Raw genomic sequence first — 26684 nt, forward strand, 5'->3', positions numbered from 1 at the left:
CCTAAGCTCTGGGGGCGCCTGGGTGGCGCAGTCGGTTAAGCGTCCGACTTCAGCCAGGTCACGATCTCACGGTCTGTGAGTTCGAGCCCCGCATCGGGCTCTGGGCTGATGGCTCGGAGCCTGGAGCCTGTTTCCGATTCTGTGTCTCCCTCTCTCTCTGCCCCTCCCCCGTTCATGCTCTGTCTCTCTCTGTCCCAAAAATAAATAAAAAACGTTGAAGAAAAAAAAAATTAAAAAAAAAAAAACATTTCCTAAGCTCTGATGTTGGGAAAACTTATGAACTAGATGAACTAGCCAGTCTTCGGTATCTTCTCTCTTTCCTCCTGTGCTGTGTCCACTTTTTCTGCACATCTCCTCCGTATCGTGTGCTTTCATTCTGCCTCATGAGGTAATGGATCTCTGAAAAAAATCAGCGATTAGTCACTGAGATAATTTTACCCGGATGTGTAAATGTGTTACCACAGGGAATGTGCATTTAAATCTTCTCTATATTTATACAGCAGTTTGGGCTTTCTTTTCATGTGAAAGCCATTTGGGGATCAGGGCACAAGGGATAAATGTCCACAGGAAAGGTCCACCCTAATGGAAGCACCATTGAGGCTCTCCATGTGACTCTCTACTTCAGGGATTTCCAAAATACCAGCAAATCTCTGAAAAGCTTTAAGAAATCCATCCTTGTGGGGCACCTGGGTGGCTCAGTCAGCTGAGCATCCGACTTTGGCTCTGGTCATGATCTCACAGTTTGTGGGTTCGAGCCCCGCATCGGGCTCTGTGCTGACAGCTTAGAACCTGGAGCCTGCTTCGGATTCTGTGTCTCCCTCTCTCTCTCTCTCTCTCTCTGCCCCTCTCCCGCTTGCGCTCTGTCTCTCTCTCTGTGTCAAAAATAAATAAACATTAAAAAAAAAAAAGGAAAGAAAAAGAAATCCACCCTTGAACCAGCCCTGTGTAAACAGTCAGGTCTTTTGATGCTCAACGTAAAGCTGTTTTGACACTCCGTATGATACGAACTAAGGTCAAAACTTGGAAGGAGGAGTCTCCAAATTTGCAAAATCCCTTCTCCAAATGCTTGAGTTGCTTCTTATTCCCATTTTTAAAACTTCCCCCTTGAATCCGTGTGGTCCTTCTAGCCCGTCCCCTGCACAGCCCTCCCCAGCCGAGCATCAGCAAACATCCACAGTATCCCAGGCAGACCGGAGCAAAGAGGCAGCCCTGACAGCCCAAGAGCTGTCTCCAAACAGTGAAAAGTGATTTACTGCCTCTTTTGTGTTAATATATCTCGGTTGCCTCTAGCCTTGTTATTTTTCTCTAGACATTGCTGGACTCGGGAACGCAGTGGCCTGGAGTAGACAAGAGGCAGAATGCACTCCACCCCACCCCCAGCTCGCAGAGAAGAGCAACTCCCTGCTATTGCACCATAAATAATTTAAAAATCTCTTCCAGGCAACACAGTCAAGATGCAGATTTAATTTATTCCCTGGGAGGACTAAAGGTGGCTATATAGACCCGGTTCACAGTCAAGCTGAGTTGGGGACACTAGTTCCTTTCAAAATGTGTCAGACTTAACACAGCACATGCCCTGGGGCCTGGCACCAAATGCCATTGCAAGGAATGGTTGGGGGTTTTTGTTTTGTTTTTCCTGAGTCCTTGTCACCGTCACCAGGGAAGGAAACTGCTCCACAACAGAAAGGGAAATAATCCTGACGGAGCGGCGTGGCATTTTGTGTATCTCCAAGTTCACAGGAAAATGTATGCAGCGGATCTAATGTCGATGGGTGACTGTTTCACCTCCTTGCATCTCCTGACTTTCTATAGAAGGCTCCTTTCTCAAAACCCACCTGTGACCTGATATCTGGAGTTGTTGTTTTGCATCACACACCCAGGAAGGGACACCTAGTAGGAGCTACAGCTACTCCTGTCTTGTTAGGCAGGTCCTAGAAGGAAAGGAAAGAAAGAAAGAAATTCAGATTTACAAGGCTCTAATGAAGGGCTGTGGGTGTGTGGCCCGTGGGGGGGGGGGGTGGTTGTGGAGGCGCCCAGAGACCTCAGGCAGAAGGAGGCCCCAGGAGTGAGCACGGGGCACGGTTTCTCCCAAAGAGGCAAACGTGCCAGAAACTCGATAACTCAGCCCAAAGTAAGGGGCAGCAGGGAAGAAATAGTCCCATCTCTCTCTCTTTCTGCCCTTATTTTTTATCTCCAGCTGCTGTCATCGGCCCAGCCCAACAGGGGCCAGCTGTCAAGGGCTGGGAAATGCAGTCTTAGGGCTCAACTTTCCAGAGCCCAGAGGGGCAGTTGGGCCTGGGGAAGAGGCGCAGAAGAGAGGGGCTACACAGTGAATAATGGACCCACTGCTGAAGCACCCAAGCATATTTAGGTCACTGGTAACCACAAAACTGAATAAATTCCCTTCCACATATTACCTTCCATCAATGTTTTACAAAAACATATTTTGCATTTCAAGAAAAGCATATGTTTTAGGGGCGCCTGGGTGGCACAGTCGGTTAAGCGTCCGACTTCAGCCAGGTCACGATCTCGCGGTCCGTGAGTTCAAGCCCCGCGTCAGGCTCTGGGCTGATGGCTCGGAGCCTGGAGCCTGTTTCCCATTCTGTGTCTCCCTCTCTCTCTGCCCCTCCCCCGTTCATGCTCTGTCTCTCTCTGTCCCAAAAATAAATATAAACATTGAAGAAAAAAAAATTAAAAAAAAAAAAAGAAAAGCATATGTTTTAAAGATCTTCTGGTCTGCCTTTTAATTCCTCGCTTTTAAAAAGTGCTTAATGTTTTTCATGTGAGGTCTTTCCCTTTGGAAAGTGTTCCTCCTACCCTGTCTCCCTCCCTCACCTTTTTCTAGGAGGGCATTTGCAAACTACATAGATATAATATGGCTGGATTTTTTTTTTTTAACACGTACTTAATAACACTCAAACTTTGTTTTCAAGTCTGGGTTGCTATGATTGTATTCCTAAGGAAGTTTGTTAAGTTTTGGAAAGACTTGGATAACTCTGAGGCCTGACCTGACCCTCTGACCTCTGAGGTGTTTTGAGGAAGTGACTTACATTCCTGATTGTTTAAATGACTTTGAGAAAGATACAGAGGGAAGAAATGCGCTGCAGAAGTTCCAAGTAGTGATGTTTGGCTAACACTGCACAAAATTGTAAGTAAAAAGTTCCAAATAATGGAAAACACATCCCAAATAACGTGTCATCTGATTCACTTCACACTGCTGTCAGCTGACTCCAAACATTTACGGTTTCCATTGAGAACTTGGGGGAGCAAGATAAGGGTTATTTCTGGTCAATCTAGACTACTGATAAAAGTCCAAAGTTCTGCGGACTCTACACATGTAAAATAAATCGATGGAAACATTAACAAAAAATTCTACTGAAATTGTAAAGGCTCTTTTGTAGGCTGGTGAGCTTTTTGGTTTTTTGGGCCCCTTTGGGTGAGGAAAGAGTAGAATGTTGTCCTTTTGTTGAAACCTCTTGTAAAATCACGTTGTTTCCGGAGTGATGTATGTGCTTTGTGTGACACATAGACTCTGGGGAGAAAACACACTTGGTTTTAGGGTTCTGAGGCCCCACTTCACAGGGTGCTTCTTCAAGTAGCTTCTGGGTGACCCATCTTGGCAATTAAAATAAAACGCAAACTTCAACCGTTCAAGTTTCTCCCTCACTTCCGTTGAGTCAGCGCTCCTAACTCGGTGCATATTTGGGTAAATGCACACACATCCACTCATTGGCTTATGTATACACATATATTGTACCAAGCTGGCCAATGCAATATTTATGTTTGTACTTTGAGCTGCCTAAGAGTTTGTCATAAAATCTAAGGCTGCTGTAGGGGAGAGAGCACATAAAACTTTCATGACTAGTATAAAAAATACAAAATGTTATCATTAATATTTAATAAAATTTGCAGCAGTCAATGAGCAAAATCAATGTTTTTTAATTAAGTTATTCATTTGTAATACGAGCTGTACCTTGTTGTGTGTTAGCACGGAATTTAGTGGGCTGAACTTAAAATAAATAAATAAACCTAATTTTAGCCCTTGGGGTAATGGTATTAGTAATAAAACTATTAATTGGTTGCCTTTTCTTTGATAAGCAAACAGGCTTTCTTCAGTGACAACATCTTGTATTCCGAGGTGTTTTATGATTCTCGAGCTGGATGTTGTCCAAGGTGTTTAGTAAGATGAATTGCAGTTCAGACTGTTTATAACAGGTACCCCCATGCTCCTAGCATATTGTTGGTCTCACCAGGTCTCTTTACTACAACTTGGGGCCGCTGAGGGCTGTAAGTTTATACAGCATGTGTAGGGTTTTCGGCAAGGTTTAGAGTTGTCGTACATTAAAGAAGTTAGCAGTGAGCCAAAGGCTTATTAGTCTCCACCTCAACCTCACTCTGGAATTCATCTTCCCGCCCTCATAGTCTCTGTCCACTTCTCTTTTCCCTGAGTCCTGATGGTTGATTTTCAGAACCTCTCTCATGTCCAGCCACCTTTCTGAGGGTGTGGAGGAAATGGTGTGCTAGAAGCAAAGTTGACCTGTGGGGTGTTTTCTTTTTCCTTATGGCCATTTAAAATACAAGTTTGATTGGCATGATGTTAACCTAGCCTCTGTATATTCCCTAAACCTAGTTGATATAAATTATACATTGAAATTGTATATTAAAAGCCATACCACTCTGTTTCAGGTTACTTTACCCAGACTGCAGAATAAAGAAAACACCTCACTATGTTATACAACGGTGTCCATATTATTGAGTTGAACAGTATAAGCAGACCTCTAAGGACTTCTGACGCAAGCTTTTTGAGGTTTTCAAGAGAAAAAGGCATTTTGTTCCCATCACCCATAATCATTAAAGAAATATAAATTATTAGTATAATTTCTAAATGTAAAAAGATTAAGTACATTTTATTATGAAGTACCATTGGTTAAACTTACCTGTGGGGACATCATGAAATCCCTGAAGACCCAATGCAAACAAAATAACTTAAAATGAATAAAATATATATACTGGTAAGGTGTGGTGTATAGAACTTGGTATTAACTTGATAAGTCCTAAGGAATAAGCAAAATGAAACACACATCCCGAAATATGTTCCAGATTCATTGATGTTGTGACATCGAAGGTGTGTGTGGGGAGAACACAGATTTAGCAGGGTGGCCACACAAAAAAGCGTTCATTTTGGTTAATCTCAAGAAATAAATATCAGATGTAAACTGGATTAAATTAGAAAAGATCCAAGAGGATTTCCTTGTCAGAATTAACCAAGAATACTGACTATGGACCCTTTGGGGGTTAGGAGAGCACAGGAAGAAAGGGCACTTCCTTCTTATGTGCGTGGCTTTTTTAGTTTAGTGAAATGGGTCAACTTCACTGCTAATATTTCACAGTGGTTCTTTCTCCATCTCTTCAGTATAGAATTCAGTTTAAAATAAAACCCAATATTCTGTCTGAATATTTCAATTCCCACCACAAGTATAATTCAATTAAGCCCCAAATATTTCTTTTAAAAATACAAAATAAAGCCATTCTCTCTACATGTGCCATTTCTGCTCCATTCCAAAAGGATAAAAAACCGCATTTGTTTTGTTTTGGTTCATCTATCACTTTGTACGTTTTCATGGATTTTTATGTGTAATCACATTTTCAGAGAGGATTTTTATATAGTCTGCTCCATTTCTGCAGAGTTACCATCTTTCAGCTTTAGAATTATAAAAATTGATACACAATCTTTGGTTTCTCTCTTTCTGGGAAAGTGATCGCTAGCCATTCATCATTCACTGTGACAAGCTAAACTTGCTTTGTTTGCTGTAGTGAAAGATGACTTTTATTCTTGTTTCTATTCTTTCCCCCCTCTTACTAACAATGGTGGTGGTGATCATAGTGGCTTTGATGTGAGTGTGTGTAGGAGTAGGAGACTGGGGATAGGCACCTGATTTCCAAGCTTCAGAAAGAATCTGCATTTTTCTTCTAACAGCTCAATAAAATATGTTATTTAAAAGGAATTTATAAAAGAATTTAGACTTCCATCTGCCTATCCTGTTGAGGCCACTCTCCATACATCGCTTTCCCCTGTCTCTCTCTACCAATTTGTTCTTTACAAGATGACTGCTCTATCAGACATAAAATGCTGCCTTTTTCACTTAACTATGCAACGGCCGCTCTCTGTACTTCTAGGACAGATTTAATGGTGCATTTATATTCCATTCAGACTTGAGCACAGCGAGAGAAAACCTACCCACAGGGATCATAAGTACTGGTGGCATTTGTGGGGATCTGAAAGCTTTGCATATGGCACTATATTTACCTGAGCCATTCCAAAGTGTTATCATTAAAACACAATTGTGCTTTACGGGTGTCAGCTGAGCATAGGTGAGGTTTAGAATCATTTTAATGCCTCTTCCTGATCATTGATGTTGAGGCTCATTTTAATCTCTGGGTTGGAGCAAAGGGCCATATAAAAAAAGCCTCACTTACATCAGTGTCTTAGAAGTGAACCCAACATCAGTTTCCATTTGAATACCAACAGGAGAGATGCCTTCTTCCATAATATGGCAGGGGAAATGCCAACTGGTGAGAAGCAGGGTGATGCTTTGGAGGAAGCTCCCACAATGGGGCCAGTCTGGTGAGATTTCATTTAACCCTACAGTTACTATTTCAGACCCAGAGTCCCCAGCTTGGCCCAAAGAGGCCCGCCACTGACAAGAAAGTAGTTGCACCATAGGTGCCTTTTCTCACTGTCCTCTCACAGGGTGAAGATTCACACACGTGAACGATCATATCCTACCACAAGTGAGATGTGGTAAAAAGTACTGCATTTTATAAAGCCGATCAGTTTTAATGCAGTTTGACCACTTAAGTTTTCTGATGGCTTCAAGACAAACTCATAAAACATGGAAATGGCTCTTCACTGACCACTGCCCTCCCTACATATACCAGGTTTCCTGCTCCATGGAATGAACCTCCACTTAAAGGATTAATTTTCCCATGTTTTCCTCTGCTTCCTTCCTCCTACTAAAATGCTGCCGAGAGAGAATCATCATCATACATTCCTTTATATGAAGGTGAAATTTCACATATAAATTAAGAGATGCTTTTTCTAAAGCGTAGCTGTGTTCAGTCAGCATTTATATGTCTATGTGTGTATGTGTATTTGTGTGTGTGCAGATTGATCCTTCCTTGACAGTCCTAAATTTGCATGCTCAGCAGAATGGCATCTGGAAAGTTTATTTACACCACTCTTCTCTGTGAGCAATTTTACACATCCCTTTCAGAAGAGTCCTTATCCACTGTATGGCTAAAAACTCCCAGGTATGGCTCCATGTAGGTGAACAACTGATAGAGACCATGAATAGGCAAAATGGCGGTACTTCAGTGACGTAGGCAAGCAGTAATTCAACCTTTCTTCTTCCCAACCTTCAAGGCAGTGTGACTAAAAATGTTTTGAATAGATGGAAGAATCTGGAGGGAGCCATTTCACTCCCATCGTAGGGCCAGTTGGGTACGCCCTGCGTGCACTTGCTTCTTCATCCTTCCACTCATCCATCCACCCGCCAATTCTACTTTATGCCTATTATATTCAACAGGCCTGGTCCAGCCCCTGGCTTCCTTAATTGATTGCATGTGTCTCTTTTAGTCATTCAACCAAGGAAGACCTGGTTTTCAGCAGCCTGAACCAGAGTATGCCACCAAAGACGCACCTTTTCAAGGTAGAAGATTCACAGACCAAGGGGAATGTCTGATAGAGGAAAGACCAACAATGGGTCACTGGGCCTCCCTGCCTTCACAAGAAGCTCAGGCAATCCAAAGTATTGAGATTGGTGGCATGCCAAAAGGGAGCTCCCAACTGTACACAGAATGATTACCACCCCTACACCGTCCAGCGTAAGGAGCCCAGAAGCTCCCCCTCCACACTCACACAGTGTGACTATATTGGGATCCTTTATCCCTAAATTAGAGGGAAGAATATTGATTGCAATGTCAACGTCAATCACCATGCGCCCAAGAGTTGCCTTGTCCTCTGGTACATTGAGGGTTTGGGATATAAACCACAGACCTTTCTGTGAGTCTCTGAGGACTAAGAGTTACTCTCCTGAAGGCAGAGGAAGACACCAAGCAGGTAAATACCTCCTATGTGTGTGAACCAGTTCCCTTTAACAAAACCTCGAGTCTAGCCTGCGCTTCTATGCTGCCTTCTGCTCTTCTTGTCCGTTCACCTTGGCAAGCCTGTGGTTTGGGGCTTCTGTCTCCTCTGTGGGTAGGATGGTACATAAAGGTCTTGTGTACAAATGACCAAACGGGCAGGCCAAGACCAGCGACTCCACCCTGGTAAGCACCTTCCACAGTTGTGAAGTACGTCCCCTTTGGCCGGAGCTCTCGCAGGGTATGGTGGGTGCTGACCAGACTCTCCTCATCTTGGGTGAGTGGAAGGTTTTCTGAAGAACAGTACATATCTACTTGTGGAGGAGAGTGTTTGTTTCTAATTAGAACTGAGGTCACATCATTGTTTATGACAGAACACATGACTTTCCCTCAAATGCACCGATGAGAGAGCTGTGCCTGACATTCTGGCTTTGTCCCAGCACCACCTCATCTCTGTCGTGCTCTGGGGGAAGGTCAGGGTCAGGGAAAATGAAGAACTCTGACTGGTTTACTGTGGAGTCCCTCCCACTGCCCTCAAATGCATTGTCTGAAGAAACAAATGAAGATTTTATCGCGTACTTTTCCCAACTCCCAGGGCTATTCCAGATCCTTTTGGCTTTATGGGGGACCATGAAGTCCTTGTCTCTTCATGTCCAGGGGACTAACGGGGCTGATTGTACCTGTGGGTAATTATCCTGTAGGTAATCCAAGGAAAGCAGTTAATTCCCAAGTCTGCATAGCCCTGTACTTCCTCCTAATGGAAAGTAAACACTGTCACTCTTCTAAAACGGCTGAACATTTAAGGAAGAGGCTTGGAGAATCCAGTTCCACGCAAGGATGGAAAGCAATGCTGGCTGCTGCTGTCTCTCTCCAGTCAGCCACCCCTCAACACTTCTCAGATGTGTAGAAGAGGCAGTGCCACACTCTGGCTAATACTTTTAAATGCAACATAGGTAAACCCAGACTAGAAACTTGACTAACGGCTTCACTTTGGCTCTGCGTTTAAAAAGAAAATTGGATTGTCTAGAGCCAAGTTGTTGCAAAACTCATCCTTGACGTCGTCTATATCCTAGATTCTCAGAACTATAAATACAATGTGGTGCTCGACTGACCAGTACTCTCCCAGGAAGGCCTGCACTGAAACCCTTCTGAATGGAGAGATGGCAATTCTATTTAAAAAGCTTTCGAGGAAAAATCTACAGGGCAGCTGTCTAAATCCTTTGACACCGAGTGGAGGACTCTATGTTCTGCCTGATCTAGATTCTTCCCAGTCGAACGTAATCCCATTAGCTCATGTCCACTGGGCCTTCTACATGGAAATAAATGCTGTCTCTCTATATCTCTTCTTCATAAGCTGAAATCCTGTTCCTAAGCCTTCTCTTCACCAAGTTGAATAATCCCGGTGTTTTCAGACGGTCATGCTGCCCCCACCCACCCACCGCCTCACCACACACATTTTGCGGACTCTCTCGTCTAGTCCGACAGCACAGAGATGACCATCTTCCTAATTAGAAAGCCTGACATCTAACCTCCTGAGAAATCTGACATGGGGTGAACTCGCGCAGCTCAATTTTCATTTTTAAATCCATTTAGCAAATATTTATTCAGCCTGCTAAGTAGAAGAAAATGTGCTCAATCTAACAGGAGTCAGGAAGGGTAAGATAAGGTTCCTATCTTCAAGGGCTGTAAATCTTAAGTCTGTGAATAGCTACATAAAAGAACATAGTAGTGAGTCAGGGGAAAGCAGTTCCTTGTTCACTGAGGAAGGATCAATTCCTACACATTCTGTGGAGACTGGAAGCGGTCAAGCTTTACCAGGGAGGATACGCATGGGATTGGGGTTTGGGAAGAATTCTTCCATACCTACTGTTAGCGGGCATGTATTGTAGTTTCTGCCGTATTTTAATTTACAGGTGGTTGGAAAAACATGTGTACTTACGTGTTAGGCCTGAATATTCAGGGCAGAGAGACCATAGGGATGATAAACATACTCTGGAAGTTCTTGGACCTCATTTTTTGTACTGTCTGATAAAGAAGGATGTGAAAAAGCACATCCCTTTACCCAAACCTTTTTAGGAAACTATGACTGTAACCGGAAGGGTTCTTCAAATGAGATTTGGGCTATAGAGACATGGGCCATACACACTCTGCTGCTGAAATATGCGGGACATATGGATTGCAGAGGAAGGCCCCGTCTCCGCAGCATGAGGGCAGGCTAGGGGAAAAACGAAGAGGGGCCTATGATATTACGCGTCCTCTGACGTGACCACTCTTCAGAGGAGGCACAATAAGACCAAAGCCATGGGAAGTGGAATAAGTGTCTGGGTTCCACAAAGGGACGGGAACACAGTTGCTTTGGAAGACAAGGAAATAACCCTCTCTACCCCCCGAAACACAGATCTGAGCAACACCTACTGTCCCAAGGGTGAGTGTCAGGGAAGGGCTGTGGGCAGAGCAGCTGATTCTTGGGGTCTGAGAGAGCTGTGTAGGCACAGGACTAAGGATTCTTTCACAATACTGATTTTAATCGCAGTGCTTCTGATGTTACTCCATAAACTGAACAATGATCGTTGGCTTAAGGTATATAGAGAGATGTTTTTCATCCTGTTTAAGGAAGATTACTACTGATGCCATTTCACCTAAAGTTTTTTTTTTACGTCTATTTAAGTAATCTACTAATTCATAGATGACCAAATATATAAACAGCCTTACTTCTTGGTAGCAAACCCTGTGAATTCTTGACTTGTGATTCTTTTAATGTAAGTTAAATGTAATTTCTTGAGATTTTGCTTAAAACGTTTTCACATCGATTGCCATGAGGAAACTTGTCTTTGATTTTTTTCCTTCTCGTTCAGATTTTGATACTAGAGTTTTGTTCCTTTCACCAAATATACTGATTAGCTTTGCATTTTCCTGTGCTCAGGAACAAATTATATACTAGGGACTGATCAGTACCTATAAGTTTTTTGTTTTTTTTTCAAAGTGTGGAGGGTATAAGGAAGAAAGAAAAACCAGTACAACTTACATAGAAGCCTATTAAGAAAGTCATCTTTCCTACTACTTTTTAGTTTGTTTTCACTGTTTTCAGACCTACTGAGGTATAATTGAAAAAATTGTAAGGGAAAGCGCACAAGGTGATGATTTGTTATACGTACATTGTGAAGGGATCCCCCATCTAGTTAATTATCCTTTCCAATCATCTCACATAGTTGCCTTTTTTTTTTTTTTTTGGTGAGAACATTTCAATTCTACTCTCAGCAAATTTCAGTTATACAATATGGTGTTATCAGCAACAGTCACCGTGGTATACATTCGACCCTCAGACCTTATTCATCTTGTAGCTGAAATCTTGTACCCTTTTACCAACCTCCGTGTGTCACCTACCCACCAGCCCCTGGAAGCCACTTCTGTATTTCTCTGGCTTATTTCACTTATTATTTTCATAATACCCCCCAGGTTCATCAGTGCTGTCTCAACAGGATTTCCTTCTTTTTAAAGGCTGAATAATATTCCATTGTATTTTCATTGCACATCTTCTTTATGCATTCATTTGTCCATGAACACTTAGGTTGTGTCCACCTTGGCTGTTGTGAATAATGCAGTGCAGGCATCATTAGTGAACATGGCAGTGCACACATCTTCTTGAGAGAGTGATTTTGTTTTCTTTGAATACATACCCAGAAGTGGGATTACCAGTTCTATTTTAGTAGTTCTATTTTAAATGTCTTAAGGAACCTTCATACTGTTTACCATCGTGGCTGTGCCAGTTTGCATTCCCACCAGCAGCGCACCAGGATTCCTTTTCTGCACAACCTTGTCAATCCTTGTTATTTCTGGTCTTGTGGAGAATAGTCGTTCTAACAGGTGTATGATGATGTCTCATTGTGGTTTTGGTTTGCATCTCGTCATAATTAATGATGTTGAGCATCTTTGCATATACCTGTTGGCCGTGTGTGTATGTGTGTGTGTGTGTGTGTGTGTGTGTGTGTGTGTGTGAGTGAAAAATGTCTATTTAGGTCCTTTGCCCAATTTTTAATTGTCTTTTTGCTGCTGAGTTGTATGTGTTCCTTCTCTATTTTAGATATTAACCCCTTAGTGGATATATGGTTTGCAAACATTTTCTCCCATTTGGTAGGGTGCCTTTTCATTTTGCTGAAGGTTTTAAGTTTGATGTCGTCCCACTTGTTTGTTTTTGCTTGTGTTGCCTTTGTGGTTTTCATTGTCTTGATTTGATTTAGTTTTCTAGCCCCCAAATTGTTCATTACTTAATTTCTGAGTTTATTTTTGTTTCCTTTTTCTATAATTTCTATTATCTCTTAGATCTTCCTGTTTTCTTGTCTTTTTTATTGTCATAAATATGTCAAAAATTTACTGTCATAAATACTGTCATTTTTATTCATTGCTTAATAAATCAACCCATTTATAAACTGTTATAGGTTGTATTTTAATATTTTGTTCCTTTAAGAGAAAAAAGTTCTAAAAATTTTTCTAATAGTGTGTAAATTTTAAAATTTTCTATCTGAGGGCTCTTTAGCAGAAATTTATTTTTTGTTTTGCCTTGTTATTTTGTTTAGATTTCCAAGTGACTGAGTATGTTTGCTTATATTTTCATTATTAATTTCTGGTTTTATTGCATTATGGTTGGTCAGAATTGATGGCATTCACATTTCCTTCCTTTTTTAAGGATTAAAAAAAATGCTTTTGATAGCTTATTATTGGATCAAGGTTTATAACAATTCTATGATGACTGTTTTGTGCAATACAAAGTTAAATATGTATTTATTCAATTCTATCCAATTTATAATATTCAAATCTTTTGTCTCTTTGCTTTTTGAAAATTCTTCATCTGTCAAAAACTGAGCAAGATGTAATTCTCACAGAATTTTGATATTGTCCATTTTTTTAATTTCTAAATTTTTGATTTATTGAAATACTACCAGAATTGTCACCTATGTGTTGATTAATTTCTTTAAGGATTTTAACTTTTAATAATGAAAATTATGCTCTTTCTCCTTTGTCTTTAGTTCAAATTTGCTTTCAGTTATTTTTGCCACCTCTGTTTTCTTTTTTATCTGTGGTTGCCTGGTAAATATTAGCTTTTATATTTTTTCCTTCTTACTGTTTATCTGTCCTCTTGTTTCCCTTTAAAACAGTTTACAGTTGGACTTTTGAAACAAATTCTTCAAGTCTTCATTTTTAAAGGGGATTTTAAACCTTGTTCCCACATCGATTTTCTGTCTCAGCCAAAATGTTTGGACTGACTTCTGTCATATTATTTTATACATTTCATGTTTTATGTGCCTTACTGTTTGCCTAATCTTTTTTTTTTTTTTTTTTTTTTTTTTTTTGCTTTTATTCTTTCCAGTGATGAGGAGGGTACATTTCTGGAAGGTAGAAAAGCTTTATTCGCTCTAATGACACAACTGAAGAACCATGGTTTTCTTTCCTCTTTACTGTATGATGAGAGATTTAGAATGTTTTTACTTCTCCCTACCCACCTCCTGGCTAACCCTTGTGTGGTAGAGAGTTTAGACCCTGGTTGTGACTACTTCATAATGTTTATCACGAAGTTGTTCCTTGTTATGGAAAGATTTTTCTTTCAAAAATTATTTTTCACATTCACGTTTGGCTTTGCAACTTTATTTACAGCTGTGATTTGAATGTAATTTTATGGGTGTAGCTTGTTTAATTGCTTACCCCGGTCCATTTACACTTTGACATTCCCATGCTTTAGGTTTTGCCTCTGATTCCCCTAGTTTAGAACTGGGAATAGATTTGCATAAATTTTTAGAACTAGTACATGGGTGATATATTTTCAGAGACCTTGCATATCCAAGCAAGACTTACTGTTGCCTTAAATCTGAAAGCCATCTGGCTGTGTACAGAATTCATGAGAAAGCAACCATTATTTCTTTCAGAAACAAGTTTGACCAAATTTTTTTCTGGAGTTTACAAGTTGAGAAAGAAGAGTTTGAGCAAGAAAGGTCTGCTTTTATTAACTGTAAGATATTTCAAATCTATGCCACTGTCCAAAGATTAGTATAATTAGACAAAGGGAGACCCATCATCCAGACTTAACATAATGAAATGTTTTTTTTCACCTGTACCTCAGATCACTTTCCTTTTTTACGGACATAAAGTGTTAGCAACATTCCCAGTCTCACTTTTGATGAGAATATTTTGCTTTAGTCTTGACATTTTAAAATCTTGGTATGTGCATAGTTATGTGTCTCTTTACACTTAATGTTGTTTTCTGGAACACAGATGAATCTTTTCCTGTTGACTGATTTTTCTTAGTTCAAGAAAGTGGGATTTTTTGTTTGTTTTTTTAAATATTTTTGAAGTTTATTTTATTTTTGAGAGAGAGAAGGAGACAGCATGAATGGGGGAGGGGCAGAGAGAGAGGGAGACACAGAACCCGAAGCAGGCTTCAGGCTCTGAGCTGTCAGCACAGAGTCCTACGTGGGGCTCAAAGTCCCATACTGCGAGATCATGACCTGAGCCGAAGTTGGGTCCTTAGCCAACTGAGCCACCCAGGTGCCTCAGTTCAAGAAAGTGTTTACTGAACATTTCTTTTTTCTATTTTAAGATCCCACCAATTATAATATACAATTATAATACAATATTGATTTAATTCTGGGTGTATATACATATGGTACATGGATGTGTGTGTATGTGTGTGTATATGTGTGTGTATACATACATCAACAAGAAGATAGTCTCCTGCTTGCGCAACTGTTAAAAAGTCTGTACAGGAGAGGGGAAACCATTCTGGCATCATAGAGATGTAGTATTATGGATCTGTTCTGCTTTGTTTTGTTTTCCTGTCTGCTTTCCTGGGACTAGTGGATTTGTCGTAGATAAGATTGCCAGTTTTTAAATTTGATCTTCATTACTTAGTTGTTCTCCTACCAATTATCTGTAACTTTTCCTCGGCATCAGGGTACCTCTCTACACACTGTCCATTCTGTGTTTTCCTTGCCTTAAATGCACATTTTCATTTACTCAGGCAATCGTGTTTATTTTCTTGCATGAATTGCTTCTCTGCCAGTTGCCTTTCAACACCTTGGCCAGATCCCCTCCCCTGTAATTTTTTGAAATCTCTTATTTTATAAAAATCCATGCTTCCTTTCTTGACATTTTAAGAGAACCCAGAGTTCCGTAGTCTGTAGTTTCATGTAGTGGCGATGATCATGGTGATGCTGCTGCTGCTGATGATGACAGTGACAGCAAACTGTGTACCCTGAGTTTGTCAAGGAAATTATGTGTCTTAATTTATTTAATATTCGCACCACATGGTGCCGTTACCCTCTTCATTTCACGGATGAGGAATCGGAGTCCCAATAGGCTCCATAACCAGTAGATGGAAAACTCAGGATTTTAGGGCAGAAATTTGGCTTCCAAACCCCCTGCCCCCTTAATAATGAAATTACACCAGGGGGTGTAGCACTCTGGGTCCTCCTTTGTAAGGCATACTTCCGTTGCACCTGCAGGACAGCAGATGCTTTTATGCTAGCGCTTCTTCTCATAGACCCCCCACGTTACATATTTGTTGTTGTTTGAAAGGTTATTTATTTATTTTGAGGGAGAGAGGGAGAGCGAGAGTGGGGGAGGGGCAGAGGGAGAAGGAGACGGAGAATCCCAAGCAGGCTCCACACTATCAGCACAGAGTCCTGCATGGGGCTCGAACTCACAGACTGTGAGATCCTGACCTGAGCCGAAACCAACAACTGGCCACTTAACCGACTGAGCCACCCGGACACCCCTGTTGTTACTGTTTTAACTGACTGTTTAACAAAGAAGGATTTTCCTATACCCGATGTTTGTCCGTCGAAGATTCATCTCCTCTGAGATTCTACCTGGTGCCCTCAAAACCCCTTTTGCTCAGACCTGAAGCTTGAGAGCAAGTTGTTGGGTGTGTGCCAGAGGGCATTTCTGCTGCCCAGCTGTCCGGTATCCAGTATGCCTCTGCCGTGTTGAGCGTCAGAAGCCTAGGCATGCTGGGTATTACCCCATCTTCAATTACCCCTTCTTCAATTGCCCTGTTTTGCAGGTGGGGCAATTTCTGACAAAGACCAGTGATGTTTTCAGTCGGTAATTTTCTCCGCTAGTGCTACTGCACTTTTGCATCTTTTAATGTATTTTAAAGGACACTGCACGGGGCGCCTGGGTGGCACAGTCGGTTGAGCGTCCGACTTCAGCCTGGTCATGATCTCGCGGTCTGTGAGTTCGAGCCCCGCGTCAGGCTCTGGGCTGATGGCTCAGAGCCTGGAGCCTGTTTCCGATTCTGTGTCTCCCTCTCTCTCTGCCCCTCCCCTGTTCATGCTCTGTCTCTCTCTGTCCCAAAAATAAATAAACGTTGAAAAAAAAAATTTAAAGGACACTGCAGACGAGAACTATAGCCAAGTGTCCCTGGAACAGCTCTCAGATCACCATTGTAATTCTGAAGAACACAACCGTTACCGTCTCCGTTTATTTGGCTGCATTTCCCATTTCTTCCAAGGCAATCACCAGCATCTTTTAGACTGCTATTGGTTGGCATCTTAGTGCTCACTTTTAATGTTGTCTCTTTAAATAAAGCCATTAGCAAGAAAGGGGAATTTGAAAAACTCAGTGAGGAAGGCAAGTGAGAAAAGAAGCAGAAAAAAAAGACTCCAGACTCCAGACTCCCTGGAATGGCCCCAGTGCTGCTTATACTAACCACCCTGCGAGAGCAGAGTTGAAATGTGGTTTCTCTCGGAGTTTCTTAAATCCCTCTCCATTCTCATTACTTGACCACAAAGGGAAAGTGCTCTGTTGTCACTAAATTACTTGCCTGAACAGGGAAGGAAGTTTATATTGGTTTAATCCCCATTCACAGCTATGAAAATGGACCCTCTTTTTTTCCTTAGGAAATGCAATTCATTATTGGAAAATCCCACTGCTAACGTGAACAAATTGAATTATTCCATTGGGTTTTATTGCTCTAAAAAGCAATTCCTTCATCGATGAGAGCAACTCTGTAATATACTAAGGAGGAAAAGTATTATACTTAATGACAACAATATGCCCCATGTGAATTTCCTCCCCGAAGGTTTTCTTGCGATTTGGACCCTTGATAAATAAATAAAATGCCTTTCATTATTCTACTCTTATCGTTTTATGATTCTGTTATTCCAAATCTTGAACCATTAAGTACAAACCATCGTGGTCTGGGTACAACAGTAAGCGTTGGACCATTTGCCTGTCCCCTCAGCGGCCACCTCAGGCTAAGTGTGCTCTGATATGTGATCTTGTCATGACTGGACAGCAGAATTTGTCCTCCCCCTAGTTTATAAGCTCTGCACTTTGGAGGTTGACAGAAGTGCTTATTGTCATTCTGCCTGTCTCTCAAAATGTTAGTTCCAAACTTTTGAATTAAGATAAGATAGCACTTAGGGGCTCCTGGGTGGCTCAGTCCGTTAAGCGTCCGACTTGGGCTCAGGTCGTGATCTCACGGTTCGTGAGTTCGAGCCCCGTGTCCGCTCTGTGCTGACAGCTCAGAGCCTGGAGCCTGCTTCGGATTCTGGGTCTCCCTCTCTCTCTCTGCCCCTCCCTCGCTTGTGTTCTGTCTCTCTCTCTCAAAAATAAATAAACATTAAAAAAATTGTTTACAAAAGATAAGCTAGCACTGGGAGTAAAAAAAATAGTTTACTTTCATTTTTATTGTATTTTAACAGGCCATCATGAGATGCCCACCAATACTCTTGTCAGTTTGCTAACTTAGTAACAGGCACGTTGACTCTTCTGTGGATAGCATGCACATGTATACCAGTTTTCAAGAGGATTGCCTTTGGAAAGCTTTGCAAATGTAAATCCTGACTAGAGGAGCAGATATATATATGTATATATGTGTATGTTGTGTATATGTGTATATATACACACAGAGACACATGTATGTAAACAAAACTGCAGAACAATAAATGAGACTGTATGTTAACTGTGCTTTACTATGTTTATCCCTAGCTTTAAATTTCCCCGTACAAATTGGGCATTTAAGAAACAACATTTGAGGGGCACCTGGGTGGCTCAGTTGGTTAAGCATCTGACTTCAGCTCAGGTCAGGATCTCATGGCTCATGGGTTCGAGCCCCATGTTGGGCTCTGCGCTGACCGCTCAGAGCCTGCTTCAGATCCTCTGTCTCCCTCTGTCTCTCCCCCTCCCCCACTTTCTCTCTCTCTCTCTCTCTCTCTCTCTCTCTCTCTCTGTCTCAAAACTATATAAATAAACATTAAAATAAAAGAAATAAAATTTGAGAAGTACAGCATTTTTCATGTTCCAAAATTTCCTTTCCCGCATCATAAGGACAGAAGAATGTTTTATTCACACGGCAGTGCTGAGATTCCGTAGCATCTCTGAGGGGGTTCTTCCTTGAAACACAGGTTCTGTAGAGCAACTGGCACTCTTTGTACTTCCCCACATGCTGCCACTAGTCCTCGTGGATGCTGCTGCCCGGAATAGCATTTCAGCCGCGACTGACGCAGACTGTGTGCCCCTCAGGCTGCAGCCACGAGGGCCCCTGGCGGGTGTGTACAGGGACCATACCGCCTAATGCTGCCTCCACTGAGGTGCTGTCCCTCGAGGCTGTGTTGCACCTGAGATGACGTCGGGCCAGAGGCATCCAGGGGAAGCTCGTCTCAAGGGGGAACAGGAGAGTAGAGGAGAAGGATAGGTTTACCGCATTAAATTGCTGATATTTGACCATTTTTACTTACAAAGATGACTATTTCATGTGGTTAACCTGACACAGTCCCCTCCTGCCGCTGGTGCTAAAGAGGTGACGTGAAAAGTTAGATGCTCTCCCTGTGTATTCCCTTCCCTTTCTTCTCCTCCTCCGTTCCTCATCAGAAGCTGTTTGGGAATAGGATTCAGGAATTTAGGAATAGGATTTAGGAAGGAGTCCCAAGGAACCCCAAGGAACTTCTCCTTTTTCTTTCCGTTCTATTTGAAAACAAAGCAAAGCATACCTTGAAAAAACAGCCCAGGCTGAGTAAACAGTCATCTCAAGGATCCCCTTCCAGTCTGACACCTCTCTGACGGTGACTCCAGGAAGGATCACCAGAACTAAATGGGATTGCACTGGGAGCAGAAGTCTTTTCCAGCGGCTGGCTTTGGGAATGCTGGAACCTGTGCATGCCCAGCCCTGGCAGGAGTGATTGTGGCGATACAGAAGATGACCGACGTTTCTCGTCTCAATTCTGAACTTAACTGCCATCCCCTGCTAGCACTGCTGTACTTTGAAACATCCAAGGTCAGGCTCTCAGTTCACACAAATCTGAAGAACAGTGTGCCATCAGTGTTCCCTAATGTTTAATTTCATTCTGTACAAAGTGAGGTCTGCATTGTTTATTGTGACTTTTAAGACTAAGAGTAGAATTTATCCTACCCTTTCTTATGTATTTCATATGTTCTGCTCTTGCGCTGGGTCCCTCCCCGATCTCAACACACACACACACACACACACACACACACACACATACACACACGGTGTTTTAACCATCTCATGACCCCATGTCATTTCTAAAATATGCCTTGTACCTAAATGACCACAACTCCTTACTCATAATGTTTTCCTGAACTTGAGAAAAATCTGAATAAATGAGGGCCCACATGAAGTTTTATCTTCTTTGTGAAAGCCTTCCCGGTAAAGACCAGCCTTCCAATGTCTTTGCACATTTACAGGTACCACTGTGTATTTCTTTGGACCCCTTGGTCTTTTTTCTGTCCAGTGCTTATCTGTGTAAATGCACGTATCTGTAGTTTATTAATTGCTGCATTTTCTGCCTATGAAACAGTGTTTGGCACATGGTTAGTGCTAAGTGAGTGATTTTTAACATTAAATAATAGGTCTTTACAGGGGATATGTAGGTATCTCCTCACACACTGGTAGAAAAGGAAAAATGCTTTCTAGGGGTGCTAAAAAATGAAGTCAAAACAAAGCTGTCCATGGTAGACAGCTGTCATTTATTATTATATAAGAAATGTCAAAAGTACAGTTTCAGTCTGAATCTAGAATCTAGGCTTTGGATGGGCAGGAAACAAGCAGAAGATGGGAATTTTATTGTGATGAGCTGTATGATGAACCTCAACTAACCTTCTGAAGTTTACAAAAATAATTACATAGAAGAAAACTACGTCAAAGAACAATGTTGTAAAATCACAAAAATGGCTCCATCGGCTCCTGGCAGGCAAGATAGAAATCTAATTTCTATTGTTGCTGTAACAAATAATCATGAGCTTTGTGGCAGAAGTAACAGGGGTGCATTACCTTACAGTTCCTGGGGTCAGAGTATCTTCCGGAGGCTCTAGGGGAGATTTGCCCCATTGCATTTTCCAGCGTCCAGGGGTCACCTTCACCCTTTGGCTTGTGGCCCGTCCTCCATCTTCAAATCCAGAAGGGCTTCAGCCTCCTTCTCTCTGACCTCTGCTTCTGTGATCACCTCTCCTTCTCTCCCTCCGAATCTTCTGCTCCCTCTGTTCCTAATAAGGACCGTTGTGATGAGACTGGGCCCATCTAGATCATCCAGGGAATTCTGTCACCTCAAAACCCTTAACGTAATCACATCTGCAAAGTCCCTTTTGCCATGTAAGGTAACATATTCATAGGGTCCAGAGCTCAGGACATGGTTATCTTTGGAGGATCATTGTTCTGCCTACCCTATCTCCTGGGACCAGAAAGGGCTGTCTTCTCAAATATTCCAATGGTCCAGACAGAGACTCTTTTATATTTTGACATCAGTGTTCTGTCCAGGGTTGTTTTCCTTCCTTCCCCCTCTTTCCGTAGGTATTTACTGAGTCCCTGCCGAGTGTCAGGCACCGGCTTCAGCACAGCTGAGCGGTACCAGCAGGAATCACTTGACCATCCATCTCCCTTTTTGAAAAAAAAATTTCAATGTTTATTTATTTTAGAGAGAGACAGAGCGCAAGCAGGAGAGGGACAGAGAGAGGGAGACACAGAATCCGAAGCAGGCTCCAGGCTCTGAGCCATCAGCACAGAGCCCGGCGCGGGGCTCGAACTCACGAGCCGGGAGATCATGACCTGAGCCGAAGTCGGACACTCAACCGACTGAGCCACCCAGGTGCCCCCATCTATCTCCTTTTTGACTGTTCCTTCAGGGCAAAGCTATTGGGATTCGGCTGCCTCAACCTGATATTCTTCCATGAGCCTTCCATACACAAGTTTGAGCATTATTATGTTAGAACACTTATTGAACGTTTCAGAATCCAGAATGCTGGCCAAGTGCTGGATGGATCAGAGGGCCTGCCCTCCTGATACTTACACTTCTTGACAGATGAGACTATTGCAAAGGGATACACAAGGAACAGTCTGACAACGGAAGGAACAAGTTCCAAACATTTCTGTGCAGTAAAAAAGTAAATGAGTAACATGTTGACGTTATTTATAAGCCGTTTGCAACCTGCCAAGCAAGGAGCTGTCACAGGATTTGCATTTCTAGACAGGGTGGGATTCGGGGTGGGTTGGGGGGTACAGATTTTTGTCTGGGTGTCACAACTTCCTGAATTTGCAGTTGAGAACAGGTGCCTCGGCAGCCTCTCGTAAGCCCTAAACTCCCTGTCGCCAGGTCTAAAATAACTGGGGACTGGCAGAAGCCTAGAGCTAGTCCTTCCCAGATTTGTAGCATTGTTATGTTTTTTTTCTAAACTCCACTTGTGGAATATTTAATGCCAATCCAACTTGCAAAGCCATCTGATATGAGCACATCATCCCGTAAGCATTTCTGACAGTGAGTGTCACTATGCATCTTTTTTATCACCCTCCTTTTTACAAGGTATCACAGATAGCACACGAAGTTCAACTGTGATTAATAGGTCTCTCTCACCATTGACTTCACTGGGCTCCAGCCTACTAAGAAAAATGTGGCTGCTGATAAATCTCATGTGATAAGAGCCGTGTTATGTAAGCAGTCTGGGCAGGCATTTCGGTACATATTATTATGACAGTGTGGTAGTTTGCAAAGTTCAATGGAATCGACGAGGCCTCTTGTTCCATTGATTTTCTAGGCTTCTGTAGAGTGAGAATAACAAGTACTTAAAGTACAGAAACCTATGTACACATAATAGAGATTAGACTGTGTGGCTGCTTGTGTGCATTTTTTCGGACCACTTTCAGGGCACCATGTACACTTGGAAAAGTTTTTTTTTTTTTAAATGGGTGTTCTTTTATTCTGTGTCTTAGAAATTCATATATCATAGCTCCAGGTAGAACATGAAGTTGAAAAATTAAAAATTGTCTTGGCAAGTCCTTGGAGCCAAGTTGGAAGTACTTGTGATGCTCTAGCTGGGTGTACAGGGACTGCTTAGCCTGTCAACTTGTATATGTGCCCACGATTTATGGATGAAATGGCACATTATTTGGGTTACTACATTTCTAAATGACAAGAGATTTAAATGGTGGGGGGAAAAAACCACCTCGGGTTTGAGGGGAACATAAAGAACATTCCTTCAAGGCATGACTGGCTTACTGGAAACATTCCGAAGGAAATTTAATTGTGCACACAGGGTATTAAGGGGCATGGAGGAGGCTTTCCTGTGAATTGAAGTCTGTTGGGAGAAAAGTTGGGGGAGCAGTTTCATGTCAAAGCGTAACTTTTAAGCACAGCTAAAACTTACCACTTGGTTATAGAGCAGCATGCGATGGTATTTATGCATGTAACACACGGAGAGTGGGGTCTTCTATTTTAAAAGCCTTGTCCAGCAGCTCTCATGTGGGTCCCGTGAACATATGACTCGAGCCACACTGACAAGCCTGCCTTCCCCAAACTTGAACTTTTTCATGCCTCCCTGACTTGGCTTGAGCTATTCTCCTGTGCCTGAAATACTGCTTTTCTTCTGGTGACCTTCCACGTCTTCTGTGAGGTCCAGATGCCACCTCTCATCAAAGCCAATGAGTATCTCTTTTCTGAAATCCACTAACATGTAGTACTGACTCTTTTATAACCAATTCATTGTCACTTATCTACCACATGATCTGTCCCTCTTCCTCCTCCATAGATTGTGAGCTTCTTGGGGCCGTGAGCCTCTGGTGACTCTCACCCCAGTATTCCTGCCCTGCTCAAGCAAAATCATGAACTCTCAGTGAGTGCTATCCAATGATTGAATCAATCTGTGCCCAGAGAGAAGAAATACCAGCTAGTCAAAGGGGCAACCCATCACCCTCTTTTGTATTTCTTACCTGGCCCAAGAATGTAAAACTCTTAATGTAAAACCTTCTGTGATGAAGAAAGCAGAAAAAGGTTGTAGAATTTAAAATCCTCTAATATAAAATCTTCATGTGGGCAGATCCAACAGAGAAGAAAGTAAGCCTGGGGGATTTTCACTCTGAAATCCACGGATTTGCTTTCTTGTTGTTTTCACCTCTTTCCAGTAATTCCATGTGATAGAGGCATTTTGTAGGGGTTAATCTACACGTAATGAAGTTTCAAAGAAATCATATACTGTACTCTACTCACAGGGGCCCGGGGTGTTTCTTTTTCAGACAGCATGGTACGAAACAGTGATAAATACGCTGATGTTTATCACTGTAGGCAGTACTTTTTTTTTTTTCTTTTTTTTGTATCCCCAAAGCCAAGTGTGCATTATTGTGAGTAGTTTCTTCATTAAGATCAGTGGGTTTTTTTGCATATAGGTCAGCAGAACTGGAGAACCAGAGATATGCAAGATCTAGGGGTTGACAAGTTTTATTTCAAAAGACCTCCTGTGGGCTCTGGCCCATGTCAATCAGACCTTTGCTTTCTCATAGAAGTAATGGGCAGTGTCCAATCTAGCCTGCATTTGAGCACTGCTAGGAAGAACGTGGTTGTGTCATCGCTAACCACACACCTGCTGGCCAAGAAAGCGCAGAACACCCCTCCCGCCGGGATTTGCAACTGGACAGTATAACGGAGAGAGCTCCCCCAGAGTAGTACGATTCAAACCCTGGGCCTGATTCGGAGAAAAGTAAATAGCCCATCTGGACTCCACAGTAATTCCTTGTTGAGTGTAGAGTCTTTCTTGTGCACGAAAAATTTGGAGAAGTTACGGCTAGGAGAGTTCTACACAATTGTCGATCAACTTTGAACTTCATCTTCTAGCCCAAAATCAAAAGTTTGCAGACTCCTGAGATGTAAAGTGTGGGGTCAAAGTAATGAAGAGGAGTGTTTATTTTTTCCCAAATCCCAATTTGGGACTTGAGAATTTAGTGACTTGAGAATTAACCACATCTGCCCCTCACCAGCTGCATTATTTGAGGCCAACTTATCAGACTGGCTGAGCTCTGTACGCTGTCATGGAAAGACTGCTTTGGAAACTAAAAAGCATAATGCAGCATTCAGTTGTTCAGTATTACAACAAATCCTTGCAAATGCTGTTTTATTGTTTCACTGAATTTTTCAATCCAGTCTGATTAAGATGAATGTAATGTCATTTACTGCTTGTCCATTTGTCATAAGACAGTGCCTTCTGGAACATTATGTTCCTTTCTGCCCTGGAAGGGAGGATGTTTCCTGGGAGAGGTAAAATCTGGTTTTGGTTGCTCTCCACAGCAGAAAAGAGAGAGGACAGTGATTAAAGAAGAGAGAGAGTGAGGCATCTCAGTGTTCAGAGTGATTTTCTCTTTTGTTTAAGATTACTTCCGAAAGATTAGACATACATACTTTAGGTCAGATCAAATGTAAATGACTTTTGGATTGGCTGTTCAGGAGCATGCATACTGATTTTCCTATATGTTAGTGTGAACGACTGGGAATTGACCACCCTTTCTGGGTATTGTCAACCCTCTCTGATGTAAATCTTTAGCCAAAGCAGGCCATTTGGGTGGGAAGCAAGCAGTACTCCCCTAATAACGTTCGCAGTCAAACTCAGTGAAAGATTTGCTATTCCTTCTTCTAAAAGAGGTTTGAAAGGGTAGTTGTTAGCGCCGGGAATTGAAAGCTGGAAATGACAAAATCCAAAAGTGTTACCGTTCATCGTCTATAATGGTAATCATAATAATAGGCAGATTTTACTGAATTCTTTCTAGGTTCCAGATGTAGTACCAGGTACTTAAATCCATCAGCGCATGTAATTTCATTCTTATAACAACCCTGGGAGGTATGGATCATACCTCCCATTTTTCAAATGAGCAAACAGCAGCTCAGATCCTTGACGCAACTTAGACAGCTTTGAAGAGGCAGGGCGGGGACTTCAGCACACATCTCCGGCTCCAGGCCTCACTTCACTCCTCTTCGTTGTTCCTTCGATGTTTATTAGCTAGATGAGCCGGATGGATGGATTTACAGGGCTCCAGGCCTTAAGGTCAAATAACCTCTGTCTTCGCGTCTCAGTTCTGTCACTTATTACCTCTGTGGTCTTGGAGAGTCTGTTAATCACTCTAAGCCTGTTGTTTCCTCTGTAAAGGTTGTTAATATTGGGCCTTCAATCCTCACAGGATCGCTGGGAGAACCAAATGACATGATGCATACTGAGTGTTAGACGAATGCAAGGTCTCCTGATGACCCTTCCTTCTTGGTATTATTTGCAAGCCGTATTCTTAAAAACACATTTGTCTTGAAGGTTTCGTAAAGACACAGACATTTATCAAGTAGTACAAGCAATGATATGCAATAAAATCTTTAATTAGAGCCCAAACAGAGACTCCTAATTAGCGACATTGTTTTTTGTTGTTTTCTTGAACCCTGCTTTTGAGAGCAAGAAACAATAAAAGAATAAGTGAAAAGCATGGATTTGGTAAAAATCTGGAGAGCTTATGTGTTTTTTTTTAAGAGACTGAGATTCCAATGCTATTTATTTACTTGTTTAGAGAGCACACTGGGCAAGAGCAGAGAGACGGAGAGAGAGAATCTCAGGCAGGCCCCACACACTCGGCACAGAGCCTGACGCAGGGCTCAATCCCTCAACCCTGGGATCGTGACCTGAGCTGAAATCAAGAGTTGGATGTTCAACCAACTGAGCCATCTAGGCGCCCCAACTTCTAAGATTTTTCTAGGATCACAATCAGAGACTGTTAGAGCAGAAAGTTTCTCTAGGGACCACAGACATCACATCACTTGTCCAAAGTCACTTCTGCAACCAGAAGCCTCTGCAGCCCAGGTTCCTGGTGCTCTTTCTGTCTCACCTCCCCCTAATTTCTCTCTGTACCTCATCACTCCTTGACCTGATGTTGTGCACACTCTCTTTCAGAGTGTGAGCTCTTCCGATCTTCTCCATTCACATGGAATGGCACACCTATCTGTTCTTGTAAGCTGTGTTTACTCTCAATGAAATGATTCCTTTTTAAAGTTGGTTGTTTTTGTTTTTGTTTTATTTTTGTTTGTTTGTTTGAGGTGGGGAGGGGGAGTAGAGATAACGGGGGAGGGGCAGAGAGAGAGGGAGACACAGAATCCAAAGCAGGTTCCAGGCTCTGATCTGTCAGCACAGAGCCCAGTGTGGGGCTCAGACCCATGAACCGTGAGATCGTGACCTGAGCCGAGATGGAGAGTTGGACGCTTCACTGACTGAACCACCCAGGCATCCTAAAATAATTCCTT

General features: G+C 42.2%; 1 protein-coding gene and 1 long non-coding RNA gene across 4 annotated transcripts in view; one reads left to right on the forward strand and one right to left on the reverse strand.

Moving 5' to 3' along the window:
• The window catches only part of CELF2 (CUGBP Elav-like family member 2), an 840819-nt gene that overhangs the window by 379987 nt on the left and 434148 nt on the right, over nucleotides 1-26684 (forward strand). The gene's annotated exons all lie outside the window — the stretch shown is intronic.
• LOC123386805 lies at nucleotides 172-21056 on the reverse strand. Its single transcript, XR_006601244.1, has 3 exons — nucleotides 19128-21056; nucleotides 1836-1931; nucleotides 172-399 (listed from the first exon to the last, which is right to left on the reverse strand). It is a non-coding gene; the product is annotated as an uncharacterized LOC123386805 (long non-coding RNA).

This window comes from Felis catus, chromosome B4, assembly GCF_018350175.1.
Source record: "Felis catus isolate Fca126 chromosome B4, F.catus_Fca126_mat1.0, whole genome shotgun sequence".
In the NCBI taxonomy this organism is placed as follows: domain Eukaryota; kingdom Metazoa; phylum Chordata; class Mammalia; order Carnivora; family Felidae; genus Felis; species Felis catus.